Raw genomic sequence first — 16,884 nt, forward strand, 5'->3', positions numbered from 1 at the left:
TCTGGTTTTCATAAAGGTGTTTTTCCCTCAGAACGAGCGGCGGCGAGCGATCCCTCGTTTCTGACCGGTGAGGGGTCGCCCTGAGAGAACGATGTACAGTAGATGGATGACATAAAGATGCAGGACTCTCGCAACTAGGTCAGTGCGGCCGGCCCGACCCGAGCGCGGCCGGCCCGACCCGACCACGTGCTCCGGGACGATCCGGCGACCCACGCGTCGCACGGCAACGGCAGCGGGGACAGAGAGAGCATCAAAGGGACCGGGGGGGGGGGGGGGGGGGTTTAGCGGCAAGGCTCGGCTGTGAATGTCATCAAATGCAGTTTAATGTTAAGGGAGGGTTATTAAGATAAGGAAGCGCGGGTGGAGCTGGGAGGCTGGTGGAGGTGATGTCACTCCCAGGGAAAGCTCATCTGTAGTACGGGCGTGGTACGGGCTTATTCAGACACATGCTCTCAATTAGCTGGCCTTCCTCATGTAAATGCCCTATAAATTATCCCCCGTGCTGCTGGATTAGGTGCTCATAAAGGGAGTTAGCATCTCAATAAAGAGCCAGGTTTGCAGCTCCAGCGAATTAGCAGAGCAGAGGGTGAAAGGGGGGGAGCTGTGCGTGTGTGCGTGTGTGTGTGTGTGTGTGTGTGTGTGTGTGTGTGTGTGTGTGTGTGTGTGCGTGTGTGTGTGTGTGTGTGTGTGTGGCAGGGGTTGCTGCTTTTGCAGTTGTGCTGGTAGAGACAGTAAAACACTCGTGATGAGAACGATCCAAAGACTTGCCCAGAGGTGAAACACGGCCCGACAAAAGCTTTGTCAACAGGAGTGATTCCCCCTCCTCACTGTACAGAGCAATCAGAAATCACTTCCCTTCTGATGATCCTAGCCCTGTAACGCCGCTATAGGGGAGTCTTCCCAACACACTCACAACAAAAAGACACGAGAATCTGGAAGAGCTGCCTCACCGTGCACAGAACAGGCTTAACGGGAACAGGAAGAGCACTCAGGACACAACAGGACACTGCAGGACACCTGACCTGTCTGTAGGGATGGAGCCTGCATTAGTTGTGGGGTACATACGAATGGCAGCAGGTCATCACAGTTCCCTGAGAGACATTAACAGCCTTTAACCCCCCCCAAAACACACACACACACACACACACACACACACAGTGCCGCATTAATTCAACGGAGGGTATGTGCTCTCCACACATGGTGTTCAGTGCACCTTACACCAACACTCACTGGCCTCTTCATTAGACACACAGCTGCGGGATTTGAGACGTTTCTCCTTCAGAAACACCTTTGGGCCTACAGACCGTCTCCCATCTGTTAGCCTGTGCCGTTTGTCAGACTCTCTCCACCAGGATGGTCTGTGGTTTCCAGCAGCAGCACCACTGCTGACCGGATATTATTCGGGTGGTTTTCAACCCAGCAGTGACACTGACACGGTACTGACACGGTTAGTGGGTGCAGCGCTGGTATGAGTGTGTTGCAGGACTTTTTACACATGTCAGTGTCACGTGTCAGCGCTCCAGTGTCACAGCAGGGCTGAGTGCCGTCGGCCATCCCAAACCATCCAAGCAGCATCACTGGTGTGGGTGGAAAATGACCACGAATAAAGAACTGGAGCATAGCAAACACAAACAGCACAAAACAACAGATGGCTTATAGTCTCTAACTGTACACCCATAAGGTGCTGCTAATAAATAACTTCTGGGTGGCGAGTGGATCTCACAACCGTGTAAACCAATAAGTGCTTTCTGGCTGCTTGTGTTAGTATTGTGTCTGGGTTTGCTGCCTGTTTATAACTCGTGTTTATCACACTGTACAGCGAATGGCCAGTACAGAGGGGATCACAGCTGTCAACCCCAACACACTCTGTTGCTGGACTTGTCCAGGAAAGGCAGGAGAGACCATCTCGTTAACCAGGACAGCAGCTGCACAACTAAACTCTACATGGCACCATGGTGGATCAAAACGATGCAATTTCAATTACGTACACTGACACTCGGCACACATGCCCACACAGAAGTGCGCATGAAGTCAGTGGATCACTCACATCCTCCGAATGCAAATTTCTGGGGCCGCGTCTTGAACACAAAAGAGTCGCATCTGTTCTCTTGCGTTCTGTAGCATCACATTCAAACACACATACATGCTCATGCACAAGCGCACACACACACACACACACACACACACACACACACACACCTCACATGGTTTAAGAATTAAGGAAAGGTGGAGCTGGATTAATTTTAAGACTTTCTGTATTCAGAAGATCTGCTGTGCCCAGATCAGGCATCAGATGGCGCTGTGCTAACAGTGCCAGGAGGTAATGGGGACAGATCGGGCCGCATTACTCCCCATTATCTTCTAATTAGTTGTGTGAGGAGCACTGATCCTGGCGTTCGGGTAAAAGGAAAGACGCAGCCCGGATTACTCGCACTCCGTCTCCTGGGAGCACAGGGATTGAGCCAGGCTGCTGAGCTAAAGACGAGATCGAAAAGAGAACAATCCCTCTCGCTTCCGCTCCCTCCGAGTCTATCTGCACCGCGTCACAGATCGCAACCGCTATCCAAATGTCTGTGTGAAAGAGACCGTCTCCTTTCTCTCCTTCACACGCTCTCTCTCTCTTCCCCTGAATCACAGATTTCTATATCCAAATATATTTAAGATAACAAAGTCTAGATCATGACCTGAGAAAGACAGTGAGAGAGAGAGAGAGAGAGAGAGAGAGAGAGAGAGAGCAGGCTCATGGCAGGTATAGCTCTTCACTGCTGGAGGCTGTGTTAGCAGTTCACTCTCTCTGTCTGGGCCAACTCCCCTCCATTCACTCCAAAAGGCACAGGAACACGGGCGAGGCATGAGGACTCTGAATGAGCCACGGCTCAGGGGCTCCTGGAAAGAAACACACTACCGCAGGGGCCAGAGAGGGATGGAGAGAGTTAGAGAGGGAGGGAGGGAGGGAGGAGGTGAAAGAGAGGGACTGAGAGAGTGGGAGGGAGGGAGTGAAAGAGGGAAAGAGAGAGGGATAGAGGGATAATGGGGGAGGCAGAGACAGCCGTGGACAGAGAACAAGAGAGAAAGAAGAGAGGGGAATAGAGAGAATTAGAGGAGAGACGGAGGGAGGGAGAGAGAGAGAAAGAGAGAGAGAGCGCGCATGCTTCCATTGCTACCCCAAAGGAGGCAGCTCTGTGTTCAGAGGCATATGGCTAACCATGTGCTGACTCCCCTGTGTCTGATCTTAAGCTCCTCACTCCCCCACACCTCCTCACTTCATTATCAGCATTTTGTCCTGCCTCCTCTGTTTGTGCATATTAATATCCAACAGCCCCGGCTGGCGTCCGAGGGGCGGACGGGCTGCGTGCCGTCAAAGTCTTCAAAAACAGTTTTCTCGGAAAAAACAGGGTGATAAACAAACACTGCACAGTCATCTCCAGACGCCATTTGTGGGCTGATCCGTGCGGTTTGCGAACGATCGAGTTTACATGCGATGATTGTGATGAAATGCAGTCATGCCAGAGATGTAACAGGAAATCATCCGTGAAGAGTGTTTGCAGGTGCTATTGTAGAGTATACACAGAGACATTATGATTGCAAAGATTGTAATTAGATACAAACAAATGTGATTATGGTTAGCTGTGGGTTGGGCAGTGATCCTTTTTAATGTTTTTTTATGTTTTGGACAACCTCGTTAGAAGGAAATTGTCACTAGTATTGTCACTGTAGCTCATTATACAACTTATGAATTTATCATGAGATCAGGTCGACTGTGATGTAACCTACATCAAAGGGTTTGGTGCTGTATTCCTGGATATATGAAACACTGCTGTGCCCCATTCAGCATGCATACAAGTGCAAAAGGCATGTGGCCTCCTGCACACTTCAGCACTGACCCTAATTCAGCACAACAGGTCCAACGGATCAGGGCCTTTGCGTAGATCTCAGCACTGGAATCCAGAGATACATTAACACTGGACCAATCAGAAAGCAGAATGAAATATGATACACGCACTGTAGAGGATGGATACAGTCCAGCTACACCCTGCAGTGTCCTTCCACTGGCTTTAATCCCACCAAAGGAAATTGCGATGCTTCTCTTCTAAGCAGTAAGCCAATCGGACGCTCAGTGGCCTCACGGCTCTTTCTGTTCTCGTCTGAGAATATTGAGTTGCTTCCATGTCGAAAAAGGAGAGAAATATGGTGCATGTTTTCTTAATATGTTAATCTAAATAGCTAATATAATCTGTAATATGTTAGTTTTTTTATGGTTTTCTTTCAACATGAGCAAGCTAGTGTGTATAAATGTATTTTGGTCAGGGGGCCAGGTGTAGTCCCTCAACCTGAATCTGTATATACTTCCTACTGAACCCAACCAGCTCATTAGAAAAAGCCAGTCCCCAAAATGTCACAATCCGGGTGTACCGACTGGGTTTTGTCCACGTAAGATGCTGAGCTCTGAAGGATCATCCCATTGGTTTCCCCAAGATGGATTCTTTTAAATGGACTGCTTATATAATAAGGCTGATGTCATGGCTGAACATTACAATATTATGAGCCGGTGGTGGCAGGTCTGGAAATACTGGCAAAAAAAAGAACTCAACTTACTGGGGAGACTTGGCCAACTAGCAAGTTTTAAGGCACTTCAGAGAGTATTGGCAGATCCCACACATGAAGGGATCTGTGTGTGTGTGTGTGTGTGTGTGTGTGTGTGTGTGTGTGTGTGTGTGTGTGTCGCATACAAGGCATAGGCTCATGGCATCTTGTCTTGTGTGTAGATCTGACGTGAACGCACATGGCTGCTTCTACCCACACGTGTGAGTGTGTTTATGTGCACGTCTCAGAGGATGGCGTGCGTGTTTATGTGTGTCCACACATTTCAGACGTGTGTTCATTCACTCGTGCACACGTGTGTGCTCGTTGCGTGTGCCTCCACGTGCCAGTATGCCCACCGCGTCCGGTTTCTGCCTCCGACTGACATGTAATAAAACACGACGCTGCGTTGTTGATCAATCTCAGCGGTTCGCCGGCCGCACAGCGAGGGCATGTACATGCAAATGAGAATAGCTAAATGCCACGGGTGGGTGGGTGGGGGGGGGGGGGAGAGGCAGGCAATCACTTCATCTGACACACCGCAGAGGGGTGGGGGGGTAGTACAGAGACGGAGTGATATAGGCAAGGATGAGTGAACAGAAAGAAGGACAGGTAGTTAACGAGCACATGTGCTTAATTACAGCTGGGCCTCATGGGATACGTAGGCCAGCAATGCATTCAGACAGCGGCGTGGCCCGGGTACACTGGGGGCTTTGTGTGCGGCGCGGCTGATCTTTGCCACACAGGGGCAGCAGAAAGCTCACAAACAGGCACGGGGGGGGGGGGGGGGGGGGGGGGGGGTGGTGCTGTAGTGCCCGAGAAGGCTCGCCGGGGCCGGAGGATCGTCTCTCCGCCGGCTTTATGCTCCTTTGTGTGCCTGTGTGCGCTAGCTGTGTGGCGCGAGGTCACCCCCGTGACCACCGGGTCAGCTAATCTTCACGCGCGAGGAATCCGATGCGTACACAAACCAGTGAAAGAGGGGAAAGTGTGAGAAAGTAGAGAGAGTACGGAGATGGGAGAGAGGACAGCGGGAAGACAGACAGCCGCAGAGATCATGACGGAATCGCTGATTAACTCATTCTTCTGAAGCTCTGGGAACTCAAACGAACCCCCCACGTCCACCAACCCCCCCTCCCTCCCCCCCCGCCCACCCTTGGCAAACTTCTCCTGCATTATAAGCGGCGAGTCCTGCCATAACTTCCCAGTCTAATCTCCATCCTTTCGCACGTCTAAGCGGGTCCATAGGCACTTCATTAAAACACAATGGGATCAATCTTTGGGTGTTTGGGCCCACATACTCTTCCCTGAACGTTAGCCGTTTGGCTCTCACCGCTCTCCTGCCTCTCGCCGTGTCTGTTTAGCTGAAGGATGCGCTGCGTGTTTCTCTGCAGAGACGCAGCAAGCGCCCAGCTGGAGGGAGGTGAGCTGCGCGCACGACATGCACCAGGAGGAGGCGGCCATAACCAGCTGTCTGAAATGTACTCCTCAAAATGTCAAAGGAATACACGACGTGCGATATTGCCCGGCGAGCGGGACTCCGGTCCGGTCCGGTCCGGTCCAAGGCTTACACACCTCCTGATTTAATATTTTTTTAAATAGGAAACCAATACCACGATCCAGATACAAACGCACACCAGCAGACGCAGAAAGCGGATTAGCTATGAGATAATCACTTCCGGAGCTGGTTCAATGAGACGAGTCATGAGAGGAGAGTCAGTGTTCACCTGAACACTCAGAGAGGGGGTGTATGGAGCTGCTGACGCAACGGCTCGCTCGGCGTCTCCTGTGCTGGGGTGTGTGCGCGTGAGCACACACCTGCGTGGTCAGCGCAGAATCAGCCAGGCACACGTGAGCACGCGCCCTGGCGATCACCGCCCTCCGAGCCGAGCGCGTGGTGTTTTGAGTGGCATTTTTGAAATTAGTTTCTTTTGACTCTGTCTGTCTACCTCAGTGTGGAAAAAAAAAGATTTTATTTCAATTCATGACAAAACTCAACTGAAAATACAGGTTCATTTACAATTAAAACCTGTTTAGTTAATGGAAAAAACAGTATAATAACATGTCTTGTAGCACACTAGTTATACTGCTTACACTGCTGCTGCCACATATAGGTAACATACCGGCCAAGAGGAATTTTCAGCCAAGGTGGGCCAGCGTGTTCATCTCATGTGATGTGCATGTCATCTATTGTGTGGGCAGATTAAGAGGAAAGTAATGAACACATAGTCTTCCTCTCAGTGTCTTCCTCTTTATTTCCTCTACCTCTCCAGGGCTTGACTTTGGAAAGAGGCTTAAACTCTCTCCGCCGCTGACAACTTATCAGTTCCGCTGAACACTGACACCTTGACGTCCTTGACAGTGAATTATTACTTTTTCATGATGCAACCAGATGCAATTACAGCAACATCCTTGCGGTGTATCCATCCCCAACTGTCAAACCAGGTTCCAAATGGTACCTTGCAGAGGGAAGACATCAAGCCCCCCCCAAGCGATAGGAGGCAGCCGAGGGGGGTGGGGGTGGGTGGGGGGGTTTGTAGAGTGGGACTCTGGGAGGGGGATCCTTCTTACCAGTGGCAAACCAGTATTAGCTTGTGCTTGGCATCGGTTTTTGAATTGGAGGAATAAAAACGTATTTTGGGTCTGTTGAGCGAGTGGGGCTGGATGGCTATTGTAGAGAATGGTCAATACCAGAGAATAAAAATGTCCTGGATTAACCGCAAACACACACACACACACACACACACACACACACACACACACACACACACACACACACACACACACACACACACACACACACACACACACACACACATTCCTCACAGGAGTCACTGACCCTAAGTCATCGGCTGGCTCTCCCCATCAGTGTGATGACCTGTGCTTGCTATCCGTGCAACACTGCTCTGAGCTGTGGTCTAATGGCCAGTCTCAGGCCTGCCACACACACACACACACACACACACACACACACACACACACACACACACACACACACACACACACGCATACACACACACGCGTGCTCACACACACACAGAGTGCTCCCACCTGGCCTGATGTGAAAGCATTACCTGACACACAGGCCAAATAGCCCTGTCAAGGACAACTAACACCTCAAGACACTTACAACAAATGTTCACCTACCCTGAAAAACATCCTTTTGTTGCAATGGGAAAATTCAGTCGGAAATGAGTGTCGACATCTACAGGAAGGCCAAAAGTGAAGCGAAACGCAAGCTACTTTTACAGCAACGTATGTAATCTCCATGACTTACAGTCTCCTTTACCCTCTTTACTAAAGTCCCCCCAGCAAAGCGACACAGATTACAACCGCTTTGTGCTCCAACACGAACGCTTCATTGCATCACAGCACGACTGCTTTATGCAAAAACCCCTCCACCCGTTGCTGTCCATTACGTCACATTATATCTGAAAAAAAAGCTTAATGGAGCCATCTCCCCCTGCTGCTCCATTAGAAGCCCAGAGGAGAGAGGAGCGGTTCAGGAGTGGTGTTAGGGGTTTGGAGTGCCTCCGGAGGAGAGAGGAGCGGTTCAGGAGTGGTGTTAGGGGATCGGAGCATCTAGGAGGAGCTCGGGTGCCCGGTGGTGGCACGGGTTTTCCTTCCTGTAGGTAAATATTGCCTCATGCCTCTGATCGCTGCCTGTCCCGTGGCCGGGGTGTCGTGGCTGGCGTGCGGGGGAGGATTTGAGCGCCGGTGTTTGAGTGGCAGCCACACGGGGGAGGATTTGAGCGCACGCGCGTTTGATTGGAGAAGGATGCACGTGGTTGAGCAGAGGCAGGATGGCTGAGACACAGAGAACAAACTCCTCGCCAGGCCAGAGGGACGCCACGCTCAGTTCAGCACAGACTCATCAGCTGATTGGATCACCTCCTCTTTTCTTCTCCTCCTCCTGGATCCTGCAGCAGCCGTTTTCCAGTGTCTGGCGCTGGTTCTCTCCTCAGCCCGCCTTCTGATGTCCTCCCAGTGTGCAGGCATCTCAGCTGAAAAATGCACGGGTGACTTATGTAGTTAATGACACCTCAGTGAGCTGTTGGGTTTTCTGGGCCCTCTGTGTGTTTCTCTCCTGCTGCCTCCTTCGTTCTCTTACACACACACACACACACACACACACACACACACACACACACACACACACACCACTCTCTCTCCCTCCCTTCACCTATTTCCCTCTATCCCTTGTCTCTGTGCTGTCCCCCCCCCCCCCCCCCCACCTCTGTCAGACACAGATTTATTCTGCCTGTGATGCGTGCAGGGCGGTGTAGTGTGAGTGAGTGGGGAAGGGTCAGTGGGGGGTGTGTGTGTGTGTACAATAAGAGATAAGATCATGCCTCCCTAGGGACTTGTTCGGCCCTGTACCCGATCCATCAAACGAAGGCTCCTGGTGCCAAGGTCAACTCTAATGAGCATTTGCTGGGGTCTTATTCTCAACAATCCACCCCCTACCCTCTCATACACACTTACACACACATGCATACACACATAGTGTGTGAATCCGGGGGGCCAGAAATACCTACACACTCCATACGCCCTTCCATGTACACTGGGTCATAAGAGAGTTCTACACACCCCTGGCTGGAGCACTTGACAACTGTGAGAAGAAAGCAGACAGACATGACCATATGTGTGCGAAGGTCTCAAATGAGACAGGTTTGTTGGTGATCAGGTGATAGATGTCTTGAAATGTCATTCCTCTTCCTGTCATTTTATTCGGTTTGTTGGTTTAGTTTTGTTTTTTTTTCCCCCTTCTCGATTGCTCACACACACTTTAGGAAAAAGTGTCCCTGCTCTACAATGCCTGAACACATTTCTCAAAACCTTGCACACATTTTGCAAATAGTGCAAGCAAAATAAGACGTTGACTTCGAAATTAGGAATATTCTCCTGAAAACGAAATGTTCACGTACGCGCACTGCTCCAATAAACTGACAACGCTGTTGACACAAAGTATGCGCTGCTATCTCTGCTGCATTCACAGAGCAGAAACTACGAACACAAAATCTGAAATTATTTGTTGGATTATTTATACACGTGGTGTGAATTTGCCGTATTTCACACGCTGTGTGAATTCATTACAGTGTGTGTTGTTATTGTCTACACCTGGGTGTGTAGTGTGAGGTGTGACTTACACTGGCTGTGACAGAGATAGCATTCTTACATAGAAGTACCACTACAGCAGTCAGAAACAATAAGATGCAGCCATTTTGTGTACACGAACAGGCACGTTAATGTACAGCTGTGCCCACTTTGAGTGGCCACAGCAATGTTTGTGCTTACATTTTGACACAGTACTGTAAACAAGTCCAAATCCATCTGGCGCCGTGCCGTCCCCTGAGCAGAGTCCTGTAACGTAAAACACCGTTCTGAGCAGATTTGCCTGCCTCTCGTACTCAAACCAAGCGTCATGACAGTTTCAACTTAGTGCAGCCCAAATTCCAGATGAAACTCTTGTTTGCTTGGGAGACGCTTTCCACCTACTCTTCCTCGTCCTCTTCCTCTAACTCCTCTTCCTCTCTCATTTCCTCAACCTTCGCTCAAGCCTCTCAGGTCGGCCTGTGACTTCTCCCCGTTAATCTTCACGTGTGTGTTCATGCCCAGATTTAGAGATTCGTGTTTAGAGGCCTGAGCTCCAATCTGTGTGTTCTTTATGAAGATCTGGCACACTGATTCACAAATACACCTTCTATGTAAATAAAAAACGTTTAGAACATATAACATTTATAAATACCTCACATGGTCTTAGACACCTGTCTTTTACAATTTAACATTATATGTCCTGTACTAGAAACAGCCTCCTTCATTACTTTCATTATCTACCAATACAGAAGTGTAAAAAATCTCTCCTACAATGTTTCTGCTTGTCCTACTGGGGTTTTATCACTGATTCTTAAGTGCATTTTGCATTATAGTCTTATAATCATATATATAATATAATCAAAGTATAGCATGATATTCCATGGCATAACTCATACTTAAGAGACTAGGAATTGTGTGTACTGTGTTTTTCAAAGCAGCTTCTAAGAGTGGAGAGTGAACTTTCATACATACATGTGTTAGTGTTTAATAACAATGTATGCAATTACAAAATCTTTAAAAATATATATTTAAAAGGTTATTATCTTTTATGCAGTACTTACAATACATAAATATATGTTTATTACTGTGTATGCCATTTACTGAGGTATCGCTTCAGGTAATATTTAATTGTGCTCCCATCTAACTAATATACTTTGATATATACTTTTGATAAACATATTTAATAAACATATGTGAACTAAGAAATTGAGGTAAAATCTAAAAACAAAAACATTTTAGTCCTCAAGCAGGAAAGATCAGCTTTGGGGTACATGAATATATATATTTATATAGCTTTTTATGGTGATGTTTGACAATAAGAATTTGATAGCATCATTTGTTGCTTGTCAATTAGGAAATTCACAAAACATTTAGTCAAACAGAAGTGAATCATCTTGACCATTATCCCTGTATCAGCTTCACAGCTGATAATAGATAAGGGGCGTATACAGGTCTCTATGTGCAGTTCTGTATGCACCCTGTATATATGCTCACATCACACTGTGTATCCCCAAACAAGGAGCTTCAGGCAGGGTATTATGAAGTGCATATGAGAGAGAGAGGGGGGGGGGGTGGGGGAGAGAAAGAGAGAGAGAAACTGTGTCTGAGAAGTAAAACAGTGGTTGGCATATGGGTGGATGTGAGTGTGCTTGAATATATCAATATGTACAGAAATGGGTGTGATAATGCTGTATGCATAGCAGTGCATGTAGATGTATGTGTGTGTGTGTGTGTGTGTGTGTGTGTGTGTGTGTGTGCATGCATGTGTGTGTGCGCGCATGAGTGTGTGTGTGCATGTGTGTGTGTGTGTGTGTGTGTGTGTGCGCATGAGTGTGTGTGTGTGCATGCATGTGTGTGAGTGTGTGTGTGTGCATGCATGTGTGTGTGTGTTTGTGCATGCGTGTGTGTATGTGTGCATGCATGTGTGTGTGTGTGTGTGTGTGTGTGTGTGTGTGTGTGTGTGTGTGTGTGTGTGTGTGTGTGTGTGTGTGTGTGTGTGTGTGTGTGTGTGTGTGTGTGAATCAGTGAATCAGAGTCCAGTGTTCAGTGTTAGTGTGAGCGAGGGGGAGTTTGCTCTATAGCATGTGGTGTGCACTAATGAAGCAATAACGGTCCCGGCAGGTGGGGGTAGTTACGGGGCCGGTCTGAGCACTGACAGGAGGTGTGATAATTGAGATGTTCTGACCTCACATGTTACCTGCATGTTGGCCGCACCGCAAAATTATATGTGATTTATGCGCTACGGTATGTATGTGTTTCTATTATCTGATACAGAGATACAGGCAGGGGCATCTAAGTCTTTTTCTGTTTGTATTAGGGATAATGTATTGAGATGTTTATGAGACATTTTTATGAAAGCATGCATTCCTCATTAAGTTTTCATGCAACCATCACGTACCTGAAGAGTCCAGTGGTGGAGGAATCTGCTGATACATCCCAGTGGCGTGGCGTAATCTCAGGGAACAGTCTGAACTGTCTGTCATCTCTTCACCAACCACCCTGAAGAGTTCCATTACAACATGACCACGCCTGCCTCCAGGGGTCAGGTCCTGCTGAAAAGCTTAGGTTCCCTCTGAGAAAAGATTGGCTGTGCTCGGCGTTCTGCAGTGCGTTTAAACCCTGAAACCTTAACGTCGTCTTCGGCCTTCAGCCTGGGCCCCTCTGCCTGTTCACCCCCATCTACGCACTCCAGCACCATTGATTCAAAACCCTACACAATGATTCATTGTGTCGGGCAAGGCCTGCCAAAACTCTCCCAACGGAACGGAGAGGAATGGGGGGGGGGGGGGGGGGGGGGGGGGGGGGGGGCAGGATCCTCTGGTGGCCCTTGAAGGACTGGAAGACAGGAATGGGCATCTTCGTCTCTGCCCAACAGCTTGCGTGTGTCTCCCCGTGGCAGCTGGGTGGGACCCCCAGACCAAGCAACACACCTCTACCCCCCATCACTCCGTAATGGCTGTGCCATGAGTTAACATTCAACTCTGACCCCTTAATCAAATACCTCTCATCCTACCTGCTCTTCCTTCCCCTTCAGAAGATGAGTTGTACTGATTAGAACAAATACCACAGCAAATAAGAAAAAAAGTGTTTGATGATAAAATTTTGCATGCTAATGATTCTGTTCCGGCTGAGCCGAAGTGTCTCGTGACAGCGGCACGTCGGACGTCTCTCTCGGGTTTGTGTTCTTTATTTAATTCTGTCACCAACAAGAAACGTGTACCCCGCCGCCGTCTGTCACGTTCCTGCCACTAACCTGTCAGCAAACTTTAACTTCACACGAGGAGGAAAACTTCAGAGAAATCAAATGAACACTTTCCGCAGCTCCCTGTGAACGTTCGCAACCAGCAGCAACCCTGTTCAAACGTTTCACCTGGAGGCAAGCGGCGACAACAACACCGGCGATTATCTCGGCGCCTTTAATAGCTGCAAACAGCCAACCACAGAGCGGCGTCTCTGGAAAACGATACGTATTGGAGACATGAGTGGTTGGACCACAGAGCAGGAAACATCAGACGTGACATCACGTGTCCCCTGTCCTGGTATTCATGGCGTATGTTTCCCTGTCTATGATGGATAGACAGAGTGCCTCGTCCCTGCCCTCTACCCTCCGTCTCCATTGCCCCCCCCCCCCCACTGGCCTATCCCCTCTGCTCATGGCAGATGCCCCTCATGAACTCTGTCAAGCATATAAACCACTGGGCCAATGAGGGCGTAGAGGGGCACAGAGGGTGAAAGAGGTCAAAGGTCAGGGAGGAGCTTGCTGTTTCCCTCACACCTATCGCTATCCAGGTTTAAAAAACATGAAAACACACATGGAATGAAGCGTGTGTAAGTTCTCCAGGAGCCTGTCTAGGCTTTAGTCATAAGAGAGGCCGGTGTGTTTCACTGGTGTTACGAGAAAACACCTTCTAGCCTGTGTTCACTGGACTGCCGAACACGCTTCTAGCTGCACACCCAACGCTCCACTAGTTTCCTGTCCCCCCGAGGTGTGCCTGTTTCTCTGAACAAACTTACACTTACAGAGAAATGTGCACCAATTAGGCCAAGACCATAGTATCACGAAGTGCTTCTTGTGTGAATAAGAATATTCTGTGATATCTCTGTTACACTACAGAATACAGGTGTCAAATGAGCTCCCTCAGCCGAACAGACATGAGACATGCCGGACTTGGGTCAGATCCATCACATCACACTGTGTGCAGCGTAGCAGCAGTCGGCAATGTCAGCTGTTCTTTTGCCCAAGTCACTGAGGCATCACCATATCGACATCTTTGTGTGTGTGTGTGTGTGTGTGTGTGTGTGTGTGTGTGTGTGTGTGTGTGTGTGTGTGTGTGTGTGAGAGAGAGAGAGAGAGAACGTGAGGGTGAGAGAGTGAGAGCATAAGAGAGTGAGAGTGAGAGAGTGAAAGTGAAACCAAGAATGAGCTCTTGAGAAGAAACACTGATGAGAGTTGAACCACTTCTATTCCTTCTGGGACTAAATCAAACCCGGTGTTTTCTGTAACCTCAGCAACACAGGAAGTGACTGACCACAGACACACACACACACACACACACACACACACACACACACACACACACACACACACACACACACACACACACACACACACACACACACACTCCTTCACACTTCTGTCCAAGGATGTGAGCCAGTGCTGAGTGGTAACACACAAGGTGATATCCTCCTCAAAAGTCCTTTTACAAAAACACACACATACACACACACACACACACACACACACACACACACACACACACACACACACACACACACACACACACACACACACACACACTCCTTCACACTTCTGTCCAAGGATGTGAGCCAGTGCTGAGTGGTAACACACAAGGTGATATCCTCCTCAAAAGTCCTTTTACAAAAACACACACATACACACACACACACACACACACACACACACACACACACACACACACACACACACACACACACACACACACACACACACACACACACACACACACGCACAAAACCTTTCCCTGAAGCAACCCACACACCCATATCCTGCCAAACATCCACTCCAGCCCCACCATGGCTGGGCCTCCAATTAAATCAAAAGTGGTTTGTGTTTATTGGTCTTTTGCGCTGACAAGTGGGCTATCATCCTGATGGCTCTACCTGTCAGCAAGCGACTGAAAACCCTCCGTTGACAATGCCCAATGCTTCCAATTAGGGGAGAATCAGACTCCTGGCGTGCCAGCAATCTTTCCACCCTCCCCCAAGACCCCCACCCCCACCCTGCAACCACACACACACACACACACACACACACACACACACGCACACACACACACACACACACACCATACCCCTTCACCACTAGCACCATCAGTACCTGCCATTTTTTCTCTCTCTCTCTGTCTCTCACTCTCTCTTACCCTCTTTCCCTCACTCTTTCTCTCTCTTTCTCTCTCTCACTCTTTCTTTTTCTCACTCTTCCTTTCTCTCTCTCTCTTTCTCTCTTCCTTTCTCTCTTGCTCTCTCTCTGTTTCACTCTTCCTCTGTCTCTCTTTCTCTTTCCCTCTCTCTCTCTCTCTCTCTCTCTCACTCCCATCCTAATTTCTTTTCCCCTCACTTTTTTTTTCCACAGTAGGTATGTCTCCGCTGCAAATTACTGACACAAAATGGGGTTGCTCGCTACCGGCGACTGCTGCCCGTCCCGAGCCCCCTGTCAGCTTTAATGAGCCGATGAAGCCTTATTTCTCCTCCATGCATGTGCTAAATTCTTTCTTGTGTGACAGCTGACTGGGAAATGTGAGTGTTAACCTTATAAAAGATTCAGCTCTTCTCATTATTTTCTGTCAAGTCTCGTACCTGATGGCTTTCAGGTACACCATTTGCATTCGTGACTGCTCCCGGTCGCACCCCATTTTTTTAACACTGTTTGTTTTCTCTTACTTAAGTCATCTTGTTTTTTCCTCCCCACATATCTTTTTACCAAAATGCATGTTTTACTCCGGGTTTCAAAAACACAGAGACGGCAACGTTTATCTAAAAGGTGACAACGCGTTTTCCTGAACCTTCCTAAACATGTATTTAACAAACACGGAGGGCCATAACCAAACAGGATGCGGAATATTGTTTCAGCTGAACTACAGTGACAAACCAGCGCCCAAGCACACTTTGAGGCCTCCTGTCATCTCTCCTCACCCACATTCCCTTCAAAGAAAACGTGTCTTTTAAATACATGTGTATGAGTGACGAATCTCAGCAGAACGGTTTCTCTTTAGCATCTCCATTCGCTGTGTCAAATTGATATACAATGGCGTACAAGTGTTTGTGGCTAAACAGAGAGTGGCCGTAATAATAGAGCCACCTAACAATGTATTGATATCAAGTAGCTAATAAGGTGTCAGGCCTCCAGAACACCATCTTGAAATGCTATCATACGAGTCCTGAACTGTGTGTAATTGGACACAGAACCATTCTTCAAAAACCCTTTAGTTTGTCAGGGGATACAGGATAAATTTGGTGACTGGAGAGGCCTCCGAAGGCATGTGACAGCATCCTGGTGTCCCAAGACCACCTGTGCCTTTCTACAGCAGTGTGCACAGATGCATTAGCCAATCAAAATGAGAACATCACAGGAGAGCAACGTTTGCGTCACGGGGTCACCTCGGTCTGTTAAGTGGTCACACGCTCCTTAGCCATTACACAAGCACAGAGCAATCACCATATCTAACAAGTCCCGCCATGACGGCCATGCTACCATGAATTCCAGGTTTTAAACGTCAGCTGAAGACACTGTGGGTTGAAGACATCCTTTCACTGTCTCCAAACATAAACATGTCTGGTGAACAGAGCGGGCTGATGGATGACTCATCACACTGACACTTTCTCATCGCTCAGGGTTTCTCCTCCCTGACAAACGTCCCCTTTGACTCATTCAGTAAATTTCCAGGGGTTGTGTAACCACTGCACCTGCTCTTTAGATGCCGTTTGGCACCCTTGGAAAATTAAATTCTGCTTGTCAAACCACCTGCATATCTTTCACACTGGCATTCAATCTAATATGACTCTCTGTGCAACTCCATTCCTAATTGTTACTCCAGAGTAAAGCATGTGTATGAAAATAACCAAAAATACAAGTATTTGTTCATTTTTTCATTATACAATATAGAATTCCCAGTCTCCTCTTATGAGTAACAAATAAAGTATTAAACTGACATTTTGTTACATTTCTTT

This window comes from Brachyhypopomus gauderio, unplaced genomic scaffold, assembly GCF_052324685.1.
Source record: "Brachyhypopomus gauderio isolate BG-103 unplaced genomic scaffold, BGAUD_0.2 sc64, whole genome shotgun sequence".
Lineage (NCBI taxonomy): Eukaryota > Metazoa > Chordata > Actinopteri > Gymnotiformes > Hypopomidae > Brachyhypopomus > Brachyhypopomus gauderio.